Consider the following 12,069-nt stretch of genomic DNA (forward strand, 5'->3'; position numbering starts at 1 on the left):
TAGATTCCGATGCTTTACTTCATTTTTACTGTATACCTTGGACTATCTTATTGACGATGAAGCACAGTAATTGCATCCGAATTTAATACAAAAGGCTCAATGCCCACTTAAGTAGAAGAGGACTGACACTCTAACTTTCTATGATTTGAACCTCTCCTGTGAGTCCAGTTTTTTTTATTCCAATGCTTCTCTTCAGGTTTACTGTATCCCTTGGACCTTCTTATTGACGAGGAAACACAGAAATTGCATCCGAACTTAATGCAAAAGTTACAATGCCGACTTAAGTACAAGAGGACTGACACTCTAAATTTCTATGATTTGAACTTCTCCTGTGGGCCAGTATTCGATTCCGATGCTTCACTTCAGGTTTACTGTATCCCTTGGACCTTCTTATTGACGATGAAACATAGAAATTGCATTCGAATATAATATTAAAGTCACAATGCCGACTTAAGAACAAGAGGACTGACACTCTCACTTTCTATGATTTGAACCTCCCCTGTGAGTCAGGTTTTCGATTCCGATGCTTCACTTCAGGTTTACTGTATCCCTTGGACCTTCTTATTGACGATGAAACACAGAAATGGCATCCGAATTTAATACAAACGTTGCAATGCCGACTTAAGTACAAGAGGACTGACACTGTAACTTTCTATGATTTGAACCTCTCCTGTGAGTCCAGTTTTAGATTCCGATGCTTCACTTCAGGTTTACTGTATCCCTTGGACCTTCTTATTGACGATGAAACACAGAAATCGCATCCGAATTTAATACAAAAGTCTCAATGCAGACTTAAGTACAAAATTACTGAAACTCTAACTTTCTATGATTTGAACCTCTCCTGTGAGTCCAGTTTTAGATTCCGATGCATCACTTCAGGTTTACTGTATCCCTTGGACCTTCTTATTGACGATGAAACACAGAAATTGCATCCGAATTTAATACAAAAGTCACAATGCTGACTTAAGTACAAGAGGACTGACACTCTAACTTTCTATGATTTGAACCTCTCCTGTGAGCCCAGTTTTAGATTCCGATGCTTCACTTCAGGTTTACTCTATCCCTTGGACCTTCTTATTAACGATGAAACACAGAAATGGCATCCGAATTTAATACAAAAGGCACAAAGCCAACTTAAGTACAAGAGGACTGACACTCTAACTTTCTATGATTTGAGCTACTCCTGTGAGTCCAGTTTTAGATTCCGATGCTACACTTCAGGTTTACTGTATCCCTTGGACCTTCTTATTAACGATGAAACACAGATATTGCATCCGAATTTAATACAAAAGCACAATACCGCCTTAAGAACAAAAGGACTGACACTGAAACTCCCTATGATTTGAACCTCTCCTGTGAGTCCAGTTTTAGATTCCGATGCTTCACTTCATTTTTACTGTATACCTTGGACTATCTTATTGACGATGAAGCACAGTAATTGCATCCGAATTTAATACAAAAGGCACAATGCCGACTTAAGTACAAGAGGACTGACACTCTAACTTTCTATGATTTGAACCTCTCCTGTGAGTCCAGTTTTAGTTTACGATACTTCACTTCAGGTTTACTGTATCCCTTGGACCTTCTTATTGACGATGAAACACAGAAATTGCATCGGAATTTAATACAAAACTCACAATGCCGACTTAAGGACAAGAGGACTGTAACTCTAACTTTCTATGATTTGAACCTCTCCTGTGAGTCCAGTTTTTTTTAATCCGATGTTCTCTGCAGGTTTACTGTATCCCTTGGACCTTCTTATTGACGATGAAACATAGAAATTGCATCGGAATTTAATAGTAAAGTCACAATGCCGACTTAAGTACGAGAGGACTGACACTCTCACTTTCTATGATTTGAACCTCCCCTAAGAGTCAGGTTTTCGATTCCGATGCTTCACTTCAGGTTTACTGTATCCCTTGGAGCTTCTTATTGACGATGAAACACAGAAATTGCATACGAATGTAATACAAAAGTCACAATGCCGACCTTAGTACAAGAGGACTGACACTCTAACTTTCTATGATTTGAACCTCTCCTGTGAGTCCAGATTTCGATTCCGATGTTTCACTTCAGGTTTACTGTATCCCTTGTACCTTCTTATTGACGATGAAACGCAGAAATTGCATCTGAATTTAATACAAAAGTCTCAATGCCGAATTAAGTACAAGAGGCCTGCACTCTAACTTCCTATGATTTGAACCTCTCCTGTGAGTCCAGATTTCGATTCCGATGTTTCACTTCAGGTTTACTGTATCCCTTGTACCTTCTTATTGACGATGAAACGCAGAAATTGCATCCGAATTTCATACAAAAGTCTCAATGCCCACTTAAGTAGAAGAGGACTGACACTCTAACTTTCTATGATTTGAACCTCTCCTGTGAGTCCAATTTTGACTTCCGATGCATCACTTAAAGTTTATTGTTTTTCTGGGACTTTCTTATTAACGATGAAACACAGAAATTGCATCCGAATTTAATACAAAAGTCACAATGCCGACTTACGTACAAGAGGACTGACATTCTCATTATCAATGAGTTGAACCTCTCCTGTGAGTCCAGTTTTAGATTCCGATGCTTCACTTCAGGTTTACTGCATCCCTTGGACCTTCTTATTGACGATGAAACACAGAAATTGCACACGAATGTAATACAAAAGTCACAATGCCGACTTAAGTACAAGAGGACTGACACTCTCACTATCAATGATTTGAACCTCTCCTGTGAGTCCAGTTTTAGGTTCCGATGCTTCACTTCAGGTTTACTGTATCCCTTGGACCTTCTTATTGACGATGAAACACAGAAATTGCATCCGAATTGAATACAAAAGTCACAATGCCGACTTAAGTACAAGAGGACTGACACTCTAACTTTCTATGATTTGAACCTCTCCTGTGAGTCCAATTTTGAATTCCGATGCATCACTTAAAGCTTATTGTATTTCTGGGACGTTCTTATTAACGATGAAACACAGAAATTGCATCCGAATTTAATACAAAAGTCACAATGCCGACTTAAGTACAAGAGGACTGACACTATCACTATCAATGATTTGAACCTCTCCTCTGAGTCCAGTTTTTGGTTCCGATGCTTCACTTCAGGTTAACTGCATCCCTTGGACCTTCTTATTGACGATGAAACACAGAAATTGCATCCGAATTTAATACAAAAGTCACAATGCCGACTTAAGTACAAGAGTACTGACACTCTCACTTTCTATGATTTGAACCTCTCCTGTGAGTCAGGTTTTCGATTCCGATGCTTCACTTCAGGTTTACTGTATCCCTTGTACCTTCTTATTGACGATGAAACACAGAAATTGCATCCGAATTTAATACAAAAGTCACAATTCCGACTTAAGTACAAGAGGACTGACACTCTAACTTTCTATGATTTGAACCTCTCCTGTGAGCCCAGTTTTAGATTCCGATGCTACACTTCAGGTTTACTGTATCCCTTGGACCTTCTTATTGACGATGAAAAACAGAAATTGCATCCGAATTTAATACAAAAGTCACAATGCCGACTTAAGTACAAGAGGACTGACACTCTAACTTTCAATGATTTGAACCTCTCCTGTGAGTCAGGTTTTCGATTCCGATGCTTCACTTCAGGTTTACTGTATCCCTTGGACATTCTTATTTTGACGATGAAACACAGAAATTGCATCCGAATTTAATACAAAAGTTACAATGCCGACTTAAGTACAAGAGGACAGACACTGTAACTTTCTATGATTTGAACCTCTCCTTTGAGTCCAGTTTTAGATTCCGATGCTTCACTTCAGGTATTACTGTATCCATTGGACCTTCTTATTGACGATGATACACAGAAATTGCACACGAATGTAATACAAAAGTCACAATGCCGACTTAAGTACAAGAATACTGACACTCTAAATTAATATGATTTGAAATTCTCCGGTGGGCCAGTATTCGATTCTGATGCTTCACTTCAGGTTTACTGTATCCCTTGGACCCTCTTATTGACGATGAAACACAGAAATTGCATCCGAATTTAATACAAAAGTCACTATGCCGACATAAGTACAAGAGGACTGACACTCTAATTTCCTATGATTTGAACCTCTCCTGTGAGTCCAGTTTTAGATTCCGATGCTTAACTTGAGGTTTACTGTATCCCTTGGGCTTTCTTATTGACGATGATACACGGAAATTGCATCCGAATTTAATACAAAAGTCACAATGCCGACTTAAGTACAAGAGGACTGATACTCTAACATTCTATGATTTGAACCACTCCTTTGAGTCCAGTTTTAGATTCCGATGCTTCACTTCAGGTTTACTGTATCCCTTGGACCTTCTTATTGACGATGAAACACAGATATTGCATACGAATGTAATACAAAAGTCACAATGCCGACCTTAGTACAGGAGGACTGACACTCTAACTTTCTATGATTTGAACCCCTCCTGTGAGTCCAGTTTTAGATTCCGATACTTCACTTTAGGTTTACTGTATCCCTTGGACCTTCATATTGACGATGAAACACAGAAATTGCATCCGAATTTAATAAAAAGGCACAATACCGACTTTAGTACAAGAGGACTGACACTCTAACTTTCTATGATTTGATCCTCTCCTGTGAGTCCAGTTTTAGATTCCGATGCTTCACCTCAGGTTTACTGTATCCCTTGGACCATTCTTATTGACGATGAAACATAGAAATTGCATCCGAATTTAATACTATATTCAAAATGCCGACTTAAGTACAAGAGGACTGACACTCTAACTTTCTATGATTTGAACCTCCCCTGTGAGTCCAGTTTTAGATTCCGATGCTTCACTTCAGGTTTACTGTATCCCTTGGACCTTCTTATTGACGATGAAACACAGAAATTGCATCCGACTTTAGTACAAAAGGCACAATGCCGACTTAAGTACAACAGGACCGACACTCTAACGTTCTATGATTTGAACCCCTCTTGTGAGTCCAGTTTTAGATTCCGATGCTACACTTCAGGTTTACTGTATCCCTTGGACCTTCTTATTGACGATGAAACACAGAAATTGCATCCGAATTTAATACAAAAGGCACAATGCCGACTTAAGTACAAGAAGACTGACACTCTAAATTTCTATGATTTTAACCTCTCCTGTGAGTCCAGTTTTAGATTCCGATGCATCACTTCAGGTTTACTGTCTCCCTTGGACCTTCTTATTAACGATGAAACACAGATATTGCATCCGAATTTAATACAAAAGCACAATACCGACTTAAGAACAAAAGGACGGACACTCTAACTCCCTATGATTTGAACCTCGCCTGTGAGTCCAGTTTTAGATTCCGATGCTTCACTTCATTTTTACTGTATACTTTGGACTATCTTATTGACGATGAAGCACAGTAATGGCATCCGAATTTAGTACAAAAGGCACAATGCCGACTTACGTATAAGAGGATTGACACTCTAACTTTCTATGATTTGAACCACCCCTGTGAGTCCTGTTTTAGTTTCCGATGCTTCCTTTCAGGTTTACTGTATCCCTTGGACCTTCTTATTGACGATGAAACACAGAAATAGCATCCGAATTTAATACAAAAGTCACTATGCCGACATAAGTACAAGAGGACTGACACTCTAATTTCCTATGATTTGAACCTCTCCTGTGAGTCCAGTTTTAGATTCCGATGCTTAACTTCAGGTTTACTGTATCCCTTGGGCCTTCTTATTGACGATGATACACGGAAATTGCATCCGAATTTAATACAAAAGTCACAATGCCGACTTAAGTACAAGAGGACTGACACTCTTTCTATGATTTGAACCTCTCCTGTGAGTCTAATTTTGAATTCCGATGCAACACTTAAAGTTTGTTGTATTTCTGGGACCTTCTTATTAACGATGAAACACAGAAATTGCATCCGAATTTAATACAAATGTCACAATACTGACTTAAGAACAAAAGGACTGACACTCTAACTTTCTAAGATTTGAACTTCTCCTGTGAGCCCAGTTTTAGATTCCGATGCTTCACTTCAGGTTTACTGTATCCCTTGGACATTCATATTAACGATGAAACACAGAAATTGCATCCGAATTTAATACAAAAGTTACAATGCCGACTTAAGTACAAGAGGACAGACACTGTAACTTTCTATGATTTGAACCTCTCCTGTGAGTCTACTTTTGAATTCCGATGCAACACTTAAAGTTTGTTGTATTTCTGGGACCTTCTTATTGACGATGAAAAACAGAAATTGCATCCGAATTTAATACAAAAGTCACAATGCCGACTTAAGTACAAGAGGACTGACACTCTAACTTTCAATGAATTGAACCTCTCCTGTGAGTCAGGTTTTCGATTCCGATGCTTCACTTCAGGTTTACTGTATCCCTTGGACATTCTTATTTTGACGATGAAACACAGAAATTGCATCCGAATTTAATACAAAAGTTACAATGCCGACTTAAGTACAAGAGGACAGACACTGTAACTTTCTATGATTTGAACCTCTCCTTTGAGACCAGTTTTAGATTCCGATGCTTCACTTCTTGTTTACTGTATCCATTGGACCTTCTTATTGACGATGATACACAGAAATTGCACACGAATGTAATACAAAAGTCACAATGCCGACTTAAGTACAAGAGGACTGACACTCTAAATTTCTATGATTTGAAATTCTCCGGTGGGCCAGTATTCGATTCTGATGCTTCACTTCAGGTTTACTGTATCCCTTGGACCCTCTTATTGACGATGAAACACAGAAATTGCATCCGAATTTAATACAAAAGTCACTATGCCGACATAAGTACAAGAGGACTGACACTCTAATTTCCTATGATTTGAACCTCTCCTGTGAGTCCAGTTTTAGATTCCGATGCTTAACTTGAGGTTTACTGTATCCCTTGGGCTTTCTTATTGACGATGATACACGGAAATTGCATCCAAATTTAATAGAAAAGTCACAATGCCGACTTAAGTACAAGAGGACTGATACTCTAACATTCTATGATTTGAACCACTCCTTTGAATCCAGTTTTAGATTCCGATGCTTCACTTCAGGTTTACTGTATCCCTTGGACCTTCTTATTGACGATGAAACACAGATATTGCATACGAATGTAATACAAAAGTCACAATGCCGACCTTAGTACAGGAGGACTGACACTCTAACTTTCTATGATTTGAACCCCTCCTGTGAGTCCAGTTTTAGATTCCGATACTTCACTTTAGGTTTACTGTATCCCTTGGACCTTCTTATTGACGATGAAACACAGAAATTGCATCCGAATTTAATACAAAAGTCACAATGCCGACATAAGTACAAGGGGACTGACACTCTAACTTCCTATGATTTGTACCTCTCCTGTGATTCCAGTTTTAGATTCCGATGCTTCACTTCAGGTTTACTGTATCCCTTGGACCATTCTTATTGACGATGAAACATAGAAATTGCATCCGAATTTAATACTATATTCAAAATGCCGACTTAAGTACAAGAGGACTGACACTCTAACTTTCTACGATTTGAACCTCCCCTGTGAGTCCAGTTTTAGATTCCGATGCTTCACTTCAGGTTTACTGTATCCCTTGGACTTTCTTGTTGACGATGAAACACAGAAATTGCATCCGACTTTAGTACAAAAGGCACAATGCCGACTTAAGTACAACAGGACTGACACTCTAACGTTCTATGATTTGAACCCCTCTTGTGAGTCCAGTTTTAGATTCCGATGCTACACTTCAGGTTTACTGTATCCCTTGGACCTTCTTATTGACGATGAAACACAGAAATTGCATCCGAATTTAATACAAAAGGCACAATGATGACTTAAGTACAAGAAGACTGACACTCTAAATTTCTATGATTTTAACCTCTCCTGTGAGTCCAGTTTTAGATTCCGATGCTTCACTTCAGGTTTACTGTCTCCCTTGGACCTTCTTATTAACGATGAAACACAGATATTGCATCCGAATTTAATACAAAAGCACAATACCGACTTAAGAACAAAAGGACGGACACTCTAACTCCCTATGATTTGAACCTCGCCTGTGAGTCCAGTTTTAGATTCCGATGCTTCACTTCATTTTTACTGTATACTTTGGACTATCTTATTGACGATGAAGCACAGTAATGGCATCCGAATTTAGTACAAAAGGCACAATGCCGACTTACGTATAAGAGGATTGACACTCTAACTTTCTATGATTTGAACCTCCCCTGTGACCCTGTTTTAGCTTCCGATGCTTCCTTTCAGGTTTACTGTATCCCTTGGACCTTCTTATTTACGATGAAACACAGAAATAGCATCCGAATTTAATACAAAAGTCACTATGCCGACATAAGTACAAGAGGACTGACACTCTAATTTCCTATGATTTGAACCTCTCCTGTGAGTCCAGTTTTAGATTCCGATGCTTAACTTCAGGTTTACTGTATCCCTTGGGCCTTCTTATTGACGATGATACACGGAAATTGCATCCGAATTTAATACAAAAGTCACAATGCCGACTTAAGTACAAGAGGACTGACACTCTAACTTTCTATGATTTGAACCTCTCCTGTGAGTCTAATTTTGAATTCCGATGCAACACTTAAAGTTTGTTGTATTTCTGGGACCTTCTTATTAACGATGAAACACAGAAATTGCATCCGAATTTAATACAAATGTCACAATACTGACTTAAGAACAAAAGGACTGACACTCTAACTTTCTAAGATTTGAACTTCTCCTGTGAGCCCAGTTTTAGATTCCGATGCTTCACTTCAGGTTTACTGTATCCCTTGGACATTCATATTAACGATGAAACACAGAAATTGCATCCGAATTTAATACAAATGGCACAATACCGACTGAAGTACAAGAGGACTGACACTCCCACTATCAATGATTTGAACCTCTCCTGGGAGTCCAGTCTTAGGTTCCGATGCTTCACTTCAGGTTTACTGTATCCCTTGGACCTTCTTATTGACGATGAAACACAGAAATTGCATCCGAATTTAATACAAAAGTCTCAATGCACACTTTAGTACAAAAGGACTGACACTCTAACTTTCTATGATTTGAACCTCTCCTGTGAGTCCAGTTTTAGATTCCGATGCTTCACTTCAGGTTTACTGTATCCCTTGGACCTCCTTATTGACGATGAAACACAGAAATTGCATCCGATTTTAATACAAAAGTCACAATGCTGACTTAAGTACAAGAGGACTGACACTCTAAATTTCTATGATTTGAACTTCTCCTGTGAGCCCAGTTTTAGATTCCGATGCTACACTTCAGGTTTACTGTTTCCCTTGGCCCCCCTTATTATCGAAGAAACACAGAAATTGCATCCGAATTTAATACAAAAGGCAAAATGCCTACTTAAGTACAAGAGGACTGACACTCTAACTTTCTATGATTTGGACCTGTCCTGTGAGTCCAGCTTTCGATTCCGATGCTTCACTTCAGGTTTACTGTATCCCTTGTACCTTCTTATTGACGATGAAACACAGAAATTGCATCCGAATTTAATACAAAAGTCACAATGCTGACTTGAGTACAAGCGTACTGACACTCTAACTTTCTATGATTTGAACCTCTCCTGTGAGTCCAGCTACCGATTCCGATAATTCACTTCAGATTTACTGTATCTCTTGGACCTTCTTATTGACGATAAAACACAGAAATTGCATCCGAATTTAATACAAAAGTCACAATTCCGACTTAAGTACAAGAGGACTGACACTCTAACTTTCTATGATTTGAACCTCTCCTGTGAGCCCAGTTTTAGATTCCGATGCTACACTTCAGGTTTACTGTATCCCTTGGACCTTCTTATTGACGATGAAAAACAGAAATTGCATCCGAATTTAATACAAAAGTCACAATGCCGACTTAAGTACAAGAGGACTGACACTCTAACTTTCAATGATTTGAACCTCTCCTGTGAGTCAGGTTTTCGATTCCGATGCTTCACTTCAGGTTTACTGTATCCCTTAGACATTCTTATTTTGACGATGAAACACAGAAATTGCATCCGAATTTAATACAAAAGTTACAATGCCGACTTAAGTACAAGAGGACAGACACTGTAACTTTCTATGATTTGAACCTCTCCTTTGAGTCCAGTTTTAGATTCCGATGCTTCACTTCAGGTTTACTGTATCCATTGGACCTTCTTATTGACGATGATACACAGAAATTGCACACGAATGTAATACAAAAGTCACAATGCCGACTTAAGTACAAGAGGACTGACACTCTAAATTTCTATGATTTGAAATTCTCCGGTGGGCCAGTATTCGATTCTGATGCTTCACTTCAGGTTTACTGTATCCCTTGGACCTTCTTATTGACGATGAAACATAGAAATTGCATCCGAATTTAATACTATATTCAAAATGCCGACTTAAGTACAAGAGGACTGACACTCTAACTTTCTATGATTTGAACCTCTCCTGTGAGTCTAATTTAGAATTCCGATGCATCACTTAAAGTTTGTTGTATTTCTGGGACCTTCTTATTAACGATGAAACACAGAAATTGCATCCGAATTTAATACAAAAGTCACAATACTGACTTAAGAACAAGAGGACTGACACTCTAACTTTCTAAGATTTGAACCTCTCCTGGGAGTCCAGTTTTAGATTCCGATGCTTCACTTCAGGTTTACTGTATCCCTTGGACCTTCTTATTGACGATGAAACACAGAAATTGCATCCGAATTTAATACAAAAGTCTCAATGCACACTTTAGTACAAAAGGACTGACACTCAAACTTTCTATGATTTGAACCTCTCCTGTGAGTCCAGTTTTACATTCCGATGCTTCACTTCAGGTTTACTGTATCCCTTGGACCTCCTTATTGACGATGAAACACAGAAATTGCGTCCGATTTTAATACAAAAGTCACAATGCTGACTTAAGTACAAGAGGACTGACACTCTAAATTTCTATGATTTGAACTTCTCCTGTGAGCCCAGTTTTAGATTCCGATGCTACACTTCAGGTTTACTGTATCGCTTGGCCCCCCTTATTATCGATGAAAAACAGAAATTGCATCCGAATTTAATACAAAAGTCACAATGCCGACTTAAGTACAAGAGGACTGACACTCTAACATTCTATGATTTGAACCTCTCCATTGAGTCCAGTTTTAGAGTCCGATGCTTCACTTCAGGTTTACTGTAGCCATTGGACCTTCTTATTGACGATGATACACAGAAATTGCACACGAATGTAATACAGAAGTCACAATGCCGACTTAAGTACAAGAGGACTGACACTCTAACATTCTATGTTATGAACCTCTCCTTTGAGTCCAGTTTTAGAGTCCGATGCTTCACTTCGGGTTTACTGTATCCATTGGACCTTCTTATTGACGATGATACTCAGAAATTGCACGCGAATGTAATACAAAAGTCACAATGCCGACTTAAGTACAAGAGGACTGACACTCTCTCTATGAATGATTTGAACCACTCCTGTGAGTCCAGTTTTAGATTCCGATGCTTCACTTCAGGTTTACTGTATCCCTTGGACCTTCTTATTGACGATGAAACACAGAAATTGCATCCGAATTTAATACAAAAGTCACAATGCCGACTTAAGTACAAGAGGACTGACACTCTCACTTTCTATGATTTGAACCTCTCCTGTGAGTCAGGTTTTCGATTCCGATGCTTCACTTCAGGTTTACTGTATCCCCTGGACCTTCTTATTGACGATGAAACACAGAAATTGCATCCGAATTTAATACAAAAGTTACAATGCCGACTTAAGTACAAGAGGACAGACACTGTAACTTTCTATGATTTGAACCTCTCCTGTGAGTCCAGTTTTAGATTCCGATGCTTCACTTCACGTTTACTGTATCCCTTGGACCTTCTTATTGACGATGAAACACAGAAATTGCATCCGAATTTAATACAAGAGTCTCAATGCACACTTAAGTACAAAAGGACTGACACTCTAACTTTCTATGATATGAACCTCTCTTGTGAGTCCAGTTTTAGATTCCGATGCTTCACTTCAGGTTTACTGTATTTCTGGGACCTTCTTACTAACGATGAAACACAGAAATTGCATCCGAATTTAATACAATAGTCACAAT

Source organism: Schistocerca serialis, chromosome 12 (assembly GCF_023864345.2).
Source record: "Schistocerca serialis cubense isolate TAMUIC-IGC-003099 chromosome 12, iqSchSeri2.2, whole genome shotgun sequence".
Classification (NCBI taxonomy): domain Eukaryota; kingdom Metazoa; phylum Arthropoda; class Insecta; order Orthoptera; family Acrididae; genus Schistocerca; species Schistocerca serialis.